The following is a 10,603-nucleotide window of genomic DNA, read 5'->3' as shown; positions in this document are numbered from 1 at the left end:
GTGCTCCTGCCCAAGTTCCACCTCGAGACGGTGGCGCTCTGTCCCAAAAGTCTCCCCCTTATTTTTTCTAGGTCAAAATGACTTATATACCAGAAGATGGGCACCGGAGGTGGGCCGAGGAGGCCACAACCCACCAGGGCGTGCCCAGGTGGGTTGTGCCCACCTGGTGGCCCCCCTCTAGTGTTTATTGGTCCCAACATTTCTTAAATAATCCATAAAAAATCTCCGTGAAATTTCAGCTCATTTGGAGTTGTGCGGAATAGGTGGCCTGACGTAGCTTTTCCAGGTCCAGATTTCCAGTTGCCGGAATTCTCCCTCTTAGTGTGTTCCCTGCAAATTATGAGAGAAAAGGCATTAGAATTACTCCAAAAATCATTATTATGGATAAAAACATTATAAATAACAGTAAGGAAACATGATGCAAAATGGACGTATCACATCACAACTTCGCGCTCAAAATACCATGGGCAGCTGTGGGGCCTAAACACCAATTGTTCGGTTCAACCTAACTATGGTCAAATACGTCTTCGAACGTCGAACAGGTACCATCCAGGACCTATCCGACATTAAGCCAGAACAACACGGAGACCTCTCAATGCTCCTTGCCAATGTCCCATTGTACAATAACACCCCCACCACGGAGTTCTTCTTCCCAACAGAAGCAAAGGCGCATACGTGCAACCGGGCACAATAGGGGCATCAACCCATGCATCAAGGCCTTGTGTAAACCTTTCATCTGTAAACACTTTTCCTTTCTCTTGCAAAGTACCTATAAGAGACGCTTCGGCAGTTCACAAATTGTATGGTTAGACATCATGAGCTCATCGGAAATAAAGCAAACCTTTTACGGTCCTCTTACAATCTTTTACGTTGCCTCTTTTTTCCTGCTCTTCGACTCTGTCATAAGCCAGTTCAGCACATATCTGCTCTAATATGCAATCGGCTAATAGACCGGGGGCTTGATCATAATACTCGGCCTATGCATCAAGTCTGACAACTTTTTTATTATGTCGAAGATCAAGTCTTCGCCGCAGAAGTTGTTTGGCAAGCCAAACACCACTTCCAAGGTCAGGGTGCCCGAGCAGCGGGCTGATACGTCTCCAACGTATCTATAATTTTTAATTGTTCCATGCTGTTATATTATTATTATTGGATGTTTTATAATCATTTTATACTATTTTTTGGTACTAACCTATTGACATAGTGCCAAGTGCCAGTTGTTGTTTTTTGCATGTTTTATATCATTTTTAATTGTTCCATCACGAAGGGGTTCATCATGTCCCACTGTGCCTCTCCGATGATGCGTGAGTAGTTCTTTGTAGACCTAAGGGTTCGTAGTTAGTAGCTAGATGGCTTCCTCTCTCTCTCTCTCTCTTTCTCTCTTTTGATTCTCAATACAATGGTCTCTTGGAGATCCATATGATGTAACTCTTTTTGCGGTGTGTTTGTTGGGATCCGATGAACTTTGAGTTTATGATCATATCTATCTTTTTATCTATGAAAGTTATTTGAGTATTGTTTGATCTATTATATGCATGATTGCTTATAGCCTCGTATTTCTTCTCCGATATTTGGGTTTTGTTTGGCCAACTTGATCTATTTATCTTGCAATGGGAAGAGGGTCTTTGTGATGGGTTCGATCTTACGGTGCTTGATCCCAGTGATAGAAGGGGAACCGACATGGATGTATCATTGCTATTAAGGATAACAAGATGGGGTCTTTTTCTACATAAATAGACCTTGTCTACATCATGTCACTGTTCTAATTGCATTACTCCATTTCCCCATGAACTTAATACCCTAGATGCATGCTGGATAGCGGTCGATGTGTGGAGTAATAGTAGTAGATGCAGGCAGGAGTCGGTCTACTAATCTTGGACATGATGCATATATAATGATCATTGCCTGGATATCATCATGATTATTTGAAGTTCTATCAATTCCCCAACACTAATTCGTTTACCCACTGTTTGCTATTTTTCTCGAGAGAAGCCACTAGTGAAATCTACGGCCCCCGAGTGTCTTCTTTATTATATTTGCCTTTGTGATATATTTTTATTTGATTTTATTTTCAGATCTATTAAATAAAAAATACACAAATACCTTGATGCACTTTATTTTATTTGGCGTTCGACCTATCAATTTATTACAACTTTCTCCCATCCACGTGCCAATTTCTCGCGTCGTTACCCAAAAGGGATTGACAACCCCTTTAACACATCGGGTTGCGAGTATTTGTTATTTGTGTGTAGGTGCCGTTCACATAGTGTTGCGTGGTTCTCCTACTGGTTTGATAACCTTGGTCTCATCACTGAGGGAAATACCTAGCGTTGCTGTGCTGCATCATCCCTTCCTCTTTGGGGAAATACCGACGTAGTTCTAGCAGACATCGAAAGGAATTTCTGGCGCCGTTGTCGTGGAGACATCATCAACATCTACCAGGTTCCTAATCACAAATCTCATCTCATTGCAATTTACATTATTTTCCATTTGCCTCTCGTTTTCCTCTCCCCCACTTCACAAAAAATACTTTTATTATTCGCCCTCTTTTTCTTTCACCGTTTTCTTACCAGATCTATTTTTTAGTGCAATCTTGTTGTGTAGTCACAATGACTCAAGAGAACACCAAGTTGTGTGATTTCTCAAATACCAAAAACAATGATTTTATTAGCACTCTGATTGCTCCTCTCGCCACTAGTGCGGAGTCTTGCGATATTAATACCGCTTTGCTGAATCTTGTTATGAAAGATCAATTTTCTGGTACTCCTTATGAGGATGCTGCGTCCCATCTTAACACATTCCTGGAATTATGCAATATGCAGAAGAAAAAAATGTGGACAATGGCATTGTGAACATGAAATTATTTCCGTTTTCTTTGCGAGATCATGCAAAATTTTGGTTCTCTTCGTTGCCTTGGGATAGTATCATTTCTTGGAATAAGTGCAAAGATGTTGTTATCACTAAGTATTTTCCGCCCGCAAAAATTATTTCCCTTAGAACCTAGATCATGAATTTCAAGCAACTTGAACATGAGCATGTTGCACAATCTTGGGAAAGGATGAAAATGATGCTAAGGAATTGCCCAACTCATGGGTTAAATCTTTGGATGATCATACAAAAAATTTATGCGGGATTGAAGTTTGTTTCTCGTAATCTTTTAGATTCCGCCACGGGTGGTACTTTTATCGAAATTACTTTGGGTTAAGCCACCAAATTTCTTGATAATATCATGGCAAATTATTCATAATGGCATACCGAAAGAGCTCCTACTAGTAAAAAGGTTAATTCGGTTGAAGAAAATTCTTCTTTGAGTGAAAAAGTTGATGCTCTTATGAAATTGGTTTCTAATAAAAGTGTTCCTGTTGATTTTAGTTATGTGCCTTTGTCTACTTGGATTGAGCAAGATAGTGATGCCGTAGATGTGAATTTTATCTCGCGAAACCATTTCAATAACAATGCTTATAGAGGTAATTTTAACCCTAGGCCTTTTCCTAGTAATTGCTCTAATAATTATGGTAATTCCTATGGTAATCCTTCTTATAATAATAATAGGAATACCTATGATCTTGAGAATAATATTAAATAATTTATCAACGCTCAAAAAGTTTTCAATGCTATAATGCAAGAAAAGCTGAACAAGATTGATGATTTGTCTAGAAGTGTTGATAGAATTTCTCGTGATGTAGAAAATCTCAAGATCAAATTTTTTGAGCCTAAAGTTGAGGAATCAATTAAATCTCTTTATGTTTCTATGGATGAAAGTAAGAAAAGAACCGCTATGCTTAGAGCTAGAAGAGAATTTTAGAAAAACTGTTTTCTAGTGATTGCTTTCGTAAAAGTGATGAAGATCTTAAAATGATTGGTGTTTCTTCCATTGATTCCTTGTTTAGTAAAATTAAGATTGATGAAAAATGGACTGAAGAAGAGTCAACTTTAGTTAGAAGGCGTCCCGATAATTCGGAGGGTGAAAATCTTTTAAGAAAATTGATAAAAGTGGGTTTGAAGAGGTCAAAATTTTAGCTAGTGATGTGCCCACTCTTTTGGACACTAGTGCAGAACCGGGCAATAGCATCGGTTCGTAAGGCCCTTTAGTGCCAGTTCCATAACCGGCACTAAAGTGTGGTCACTAAAGGGCAACCACGTGGCACGAGCCAGCTCCGGGGGCCGGGAGCCCTTTAGTACCGGTTGGTAACACCAACCGGTACTAAAATGTTTGGGTTTTTTTTGGTTTTATGATTTCTTTTTCATTTAATTTTTTGTTTTCCATTTTAATTCTTTTTCATTTGCTGGTATTTTACGATACTACACATTGTACATGTTATGCATATATATATATATATAAATAGAATTTCTAGTAGAACCAATCATATATATATCATCAATGTCTCACAAACCACCATATTAATTCACACATACACACATGTATAGCTATATACAATTTCTCGTACATATGCATGTTGCCTTCGGAGCCAGTGGCATTAGCCTAATTGGTGCCTTCGGAGCACGATGACAATTGGAAGTGGTTCATGACCTGGTCAATGGGGGCGGTAGCGGGTAATAGTATTCTCCCTTCGGATTTATGACCTGGTCGAGCAAAAATCCCGCTATTTCCTCTTGAAGTGCTTCTACGCGCTCCGTTTCTAGGAGCTTGTCCCGCACCTCTTTGAACTGTTAAGAAGGAGATCAATATGCATGTGTATTAGTTGTGTGACTAGATATCGATAATGGTGTAAAAATTGTGAATAGTGTTCTGACAAGCGTACCCATTCCTGTCTTTGAGATCTGCTCCTTTCGGACGCCATCATGCGAATGTTCTCGCAAACGCAGAATGCACACAAATCAGTCCCCTGCGCCTGCTTCAGGGCCTTTATTACAAGAATGGAATTTAATTTGTTCAGATAATAATTAATCAAGCATGATAATTAAAGAGATGGCAGCTAGCTAGCTAGCTAGTACTACTTAATTACTTACCTTGGGTCGAAACCATTTCAGCTGTCGTTTCCATTCGCCTTCCGTGACGCTGATGAACCTTGCCCAAGCCCTGCCCGACGACAAAGAAAATGAATAAAGGGGTTATTAAATAGTTCATATCATGAAAATGACGAACTAAATAAGCCGAGATATATAGTTAATAATGATTGAAATTACCTGTTGACTATCCCAAACAAGATGTTATAGTCACTATTTGCTTCGAGTAGTGAGTCCAGTATTTGAACTATTCTGGCGTCAACTTTAATGATACATGAGATCCAGTGAAATCTGCATGCACACACGTTTGCATGTCTTAATTAAGCAGGCATATGTAAGCCAAAACATGTAGCTAGCTAGTAGGCAAAAACAGAGAATTTGTAGTACAAGAAAGTGTGACTCACTGGAAGTTGTAAGGAAGTAGTATATCTTCATTGTATTTGAGGCGCTTCAAGAACTCTAGCATGCTGTCCTCTACCTGCTTTTCATGATGCTTGTTTATTTTCCATGTGTATTCATTAACGGTGTTTGGGTCAATGAACCCAATGCCATAGCGTCCACCTTTTCTCATTTCATACATCTTCATCCTGCATAATACCACAGAAAAGAATATAGTGAGGATAATTATAGGTAATGATTGATCAAAAGGATCACTACAGCTAGCTTGAGACTTAAATTAGAAAGAAATCACTTACAGACAATAGCAACTGACGATAGATTTGTCGAGTGCGTCTTGATTGTATAACTGAAACAGTTCAGAATACTCAACGGTCACAGGTTTCTCATGGTAGTAATGATCCTTCTTGACTTGCACCATGAGGGACTCTCGATCGGATCTCTTGGTAATGTCCATGTACCATTGATGCAATTCATACATTCTCGTTGGGAGCTTCTTGACCTCTTCTGGCTTGACCAAAGGTTGGCCCCGCAATATTTCCGTTTTATTTCCTCCTCTGTAAGCACAGGCATGTCCTTGATCTCGAGGAGTTGTCCAATAGTGATGTTGAGAGTTTCAGCCTGCATTATATGCTCCTGGGTTATTACCACATCGCCCACCTCGGGAACGTAAATTGTTTGCCCACAATAATATTGGGCGCGCGTACTGTCACGTGTTGTTCGCGGCACAACAAGCGGGGGGATCGATTGCGCCGCCTGTTCTCCCAGCTGGGCAACGGTTTTCCCGCATTTTTTGACAGCTGCTTGTTGTTTGCTCGAGCTCGAGCTCGCCTCCTTCTATAGACGTTGTCGACGATGTAACTTCCTGATGTGGCGCTCATAGTCTGTGTCAACAGGCTTAGGATCTGGTGGTTGAGCCATACAAATGAAGTGGTCAACTACTTCCACAGGCACTTTCTACCTTGGCGGCGGTGGCGGTTTCGGTCCAAAATGGGCGTCGACTTCTGCCCGCACTATGGCATTGGTTTGCTCCTCGGTCCTGTTGTAAGCCCTCTCAGGAAGAGGAGTAGTGTGGTTTGGACCATATTTATATCGCTTGCCTCCGCCTGTACTTCCTGTACTATGACCTCAACTCGTACCGCTATGCACCATAGCTGCGGGGTGTCTCTTCTGCGATTGCTGAGGCAGCGGAGACGGCTGACGAGGCTGAGTTGGACGAGGAGGAGTGGCCTGAAGCTGTGCCGGACTTGGAGGAGGAGTGGCCTGAGGTTGTGCCGGACTTGGAGGAGGAGTGGACGTCTGATGCTGTGTCGGACTTGGAGGAGGAGTGGCCTGACACTTTGCCGGACTTGGAGGAGGAGGAGGAGTGGCCTCACGCGTTGGTGGACTTGGAGGAGCAGGAGTCTGCTGACTCGGTGGCAGACTTCGACGAGGAGTCGGGTGACGCGGTGTCAGTGGCCTTCGAAAGATGATGCAATCCTTTCTCCATAGGATGATACGATGTTTGGCATCTCCGAGTGTTTGCTCCTCGTCACCTCTAGGAATGTCAAGCTCTAGCCCCGAATATTGGTCCACCACCTCATCGACCACGACCCGAGCATAGCCTGCTGGAATCGGGTTGCAATGGAAGGTTGCATCGGGGGAATTTGTATAAGCAACGCCGTCCGCCACCTTCAAGGATATGTTCTTAATTTTGAAGTGTAGCTCGCAGTTAGTGTTCTCCGCGATGTCATCCACGGGGTATCTATCCAGCATTGCATCAAACGTGGCGGAACCCACACTGCTTCTCTGCATGGATGGGGCGGTGGTATCCAATGCTGGATTCTCTAGCTGCTGCAGCTGCTGAGACCCCCTTTGCTGGCTAAGTGAGTCGATCTGCTCCTGCTGCCGCTGGAATTTGATTGCCAAGTCCGCGTGCGCTGATTCTAGGCCTTGAAGGCGTTCATAGTCGAGCTTCCTCTGCTCCTCCTCCATCTTCCTCTTCTTCTCCTCCGCAATCTTCTTTGTCGCATGGGTTCTTTAGTCGGCGTTCTAGTCCGAAAACCCCTCATACCACGGAATAGCGCCCATGCCTCGTGTTCTTCCCGGGTGTTCAGGATTTCCCAGGGCACGCGTAAGCTCGTTGTTCTCTCTGTTGGGCTCGAACAACCCGGATCGAGCCTCTTCTATTGCAACAAGTAGCTTATCTTCAGCTCCGTCCAGACATGGCTTCTTGGAAACTTTGCCTGTCTTCGGGTCCAACCCCCCCCCCCATGCGCATAGAACCAAGTCCTGCACCTGGGGGGCCAGCTCAATGTTTCTGGAGTGACACTTGCATCCATCATCTCTTTCTCAGACTTATCCCACTTATGCGTTCCCACCGCATAGCCACCTGGCCCCAGCTTATGGAACTTATCCTTTTTTGCGGCATTGGCCTTGTTTATTCTTGACCGTTCCTAGATAGTTCTGAATCCTTGAATTTCACAAAATCGTCCCAATGAGCACTTTGATTCTCTAGTGTTCCCTCGAATACTGGAGTCTTCCTTCCTCCCTTGATGTACTTGTCCCATTCACGATTCTTGTGGTTCTTGAATGCAACCACCATCTTCCTAAGAGCAGTGTCCTTGACTTTCTGCACATCTGCTTCTGTGAAATGATCTGGTAGGGTGAAATGTTCCATGAGAGTATCCCAAAGTAGACTTTTTTGTGTGTCGTCGACAGAAGTAAGATCTGGACATGGCTTTGCTGGCTCTCTCCATTCTTGAAGGGAGATCCGGAGTTGGTCCTTCACAAGAACTCCGCACTGACGAACGAACTTGTCCGTAATCTTCTTAGGCTCTAAGGGTTCGCCATTAGGTTTGATTTCATCGATATTATACTTTACACCCTCCTTCAACTTTTTGTTCGGGCCTCGTTTCGTCCTATTGCCTGAAGATTTGCTCGATCTGGATGGCTGAAAGAAGAAAGATCAATTCGTTAATATATCTTCAACTCATTTAAAACATGTGATGATCACCAGATGCCTACTTATATAAATATATATACCTCTCCGGTGTTGTCATCATCGTAGTTCATGACTTCATCAATTCGGTCGTCGCGATCGAATATCATATCACCCTCTCCGGTGTTGTTTAGAAATTCGGAGCCGTCATAATCTTCTTCATTCTGATCATCATCTGGCCCGCGTATTATATTGAACATGGTCTGTTCTCCCTCTCTGTCGGTATTGTCCGCCATAGCTTTTATTTAACTATGCCAAAAGAAATATAAAACAATTTAGTATTCAAATTACATCGTCTCGAATAATAGATATAATCTCGAATACATCGTCTCGAATAATAGATATAATCTCGAATACATTGTCTCGAATACATCGTCTTGAGTAATAGATATAATCTCGAATACATCGTCTCGAATAATATATAATCTCGAATACATCGTCTCGAATAATATATAATATCGAATACATCGTATCGAGTACATCACTGGCTAGGTAGCTAATAAAGATCGAATACTACAGAAGAATCTAGGACACTCGCGGTTCCTGCGGCGCGGGCAGTGGACACCCAAAGAGAAGGAACCCTCACAGGATCATAGCTGAAGTCAGATCCCTGAAGAAACTGCCAGGTATTGGAGAACCTACCGCCCTCTAATGCAACCATGTAGCAATGGACGTGCTCGTCCTCCTCCCTGACACGGCGATGTACCACCTCCGGCGGGGCTGGCTCCCTCCGCACCGAAACTGGCCCACGCGAACGCCACCAAATGAGATCAAGGTCGACGATGGGACCCGGGGCCGGGTTCCTCATCAAGCGGCGCGCCCCTCCAAGCAGCACCTCCCAGTGCCAGCCCGGCGGAGCCCAGTCCCGGACATGGGTCAGTCGGACGTCGTCGCAGACGGGTCGACGGCGAGGATGCGGGCCGGGCATCGTCGAGAACGAATACTAGCTATATGCCCGCAAAAAGTAACATTTTTTTAATGATTGGCTTTTGATAACTAAAGTTTCTAACATTTCTATAACATTTCTAATATTTCTAGAACTAAAAAAAAAGAAAAATTTCTAACTTTTTTATAACTATTTCTATAACTAAAAAATTGAAAAATTTCTAACAATTTTAACTTTTTATAACTATTTCTATAACTAAAAAACAGAAAAATTTCTAACAATTCTAACATTTCTAACTATTCTAACATTTCTAACTATTCTAACAATTCTAACATTTCTAACTATTTCTAAAAAACAGAAAAATTTCTAACAATTTCTAAAAAACAGAAAAATTTCTAACTATTTGTATAACTAAAAAAAATGTATGTGTGTGTGTGTGTGTGCGCTCACCAACGAGGCGAGAGGCGACAGGGGGCAGCGACGGGGACGGCGATGGGCGCGGCGAAGACGGGGATGACGACGACGGGGACAAGGCCGGGGCGGCAATGACGGGGACGGGGACGTACGGGCCGGGGCGGCGACGACGACGGGGACGTACGGGGCGGCGACGATGGGGACGGGGACGACGTGGGACAGGCCGGGACGGGGCGGCGGTGATGACGGGGACGACAGGGACGGGGACGACGGGGCGGCGACGGGGGCGGCGACAAGGGATGGAGACGTACGGGGGCGGCGGGCGACGGTGCAGAGGAGAGGAAGCAGATGAGAAACTGAAATTTTCGTAAGTGTTGTTTATATAGGAGGGGCCTTTAGTACCGGTTGGAGCCACCAACCGGTACTAAAGGCCTGTTTTGGCCAGGCCAAGCGGCGGGAAGCGACCCCTTTAGTACCGGGTGGTGGCTCCAACCGGTACTAAAGGCCCCCCCTTTAGTACCGGTTGGTGCCACAACCCGGTACTAAAGGGGGTGCGCTGGCGCAGGTGCGGTGCGGCAAGTTTAGTCCCACCTCGCTAGCCGAGGGGCGACCGCACTGGTTTATAAACCCCCGTGCGGTAGCTCTCTCGAGCTCCTCTCCAAAGCAGGCCTACTGGGCCTACATGTTCTGTGCTGCCCTGTGGGCCTACGGGCGTTTGCGGGCCTGCATCCTGGCCCAATAACAGGTTGGGTTTCTAGTCGTATGCAGGCCGCTCTGGCCTAGTAGGCGGGCTTTTTTTTGCTTTATTTATTTTTGAGTTGTTTTTTTTGTGTATTTAGAGTTTCTTTGTGAATATTTTTGCTTTAGGTACAAAAAATTACAAACTTTCTGTTAGTGCCCGTAGTTTTCAAATTTGAATAGCTTAAATTTTGAATTATTTGAAATTAGTGTGAATCACT

Source organism: Triticum aestivum, chromosome 1A (assembly GCF_018294505.1).
Source record: "Triticum aestivum cultivar Chinese Spring chromosome 1A, IWGSC CS RefSeq v2.1, whole genome shotgun sequence".
Taxonomy (NCBI): domain Eukaryota; kingdom Viridiplantae; phylum Streptophyta; class Magnoliopsida; order Poales; family Poaceae; genus Triticum; species Triticum aestivum.
This window is presented reverse-complemented; position numbering follows the sequence as displayed.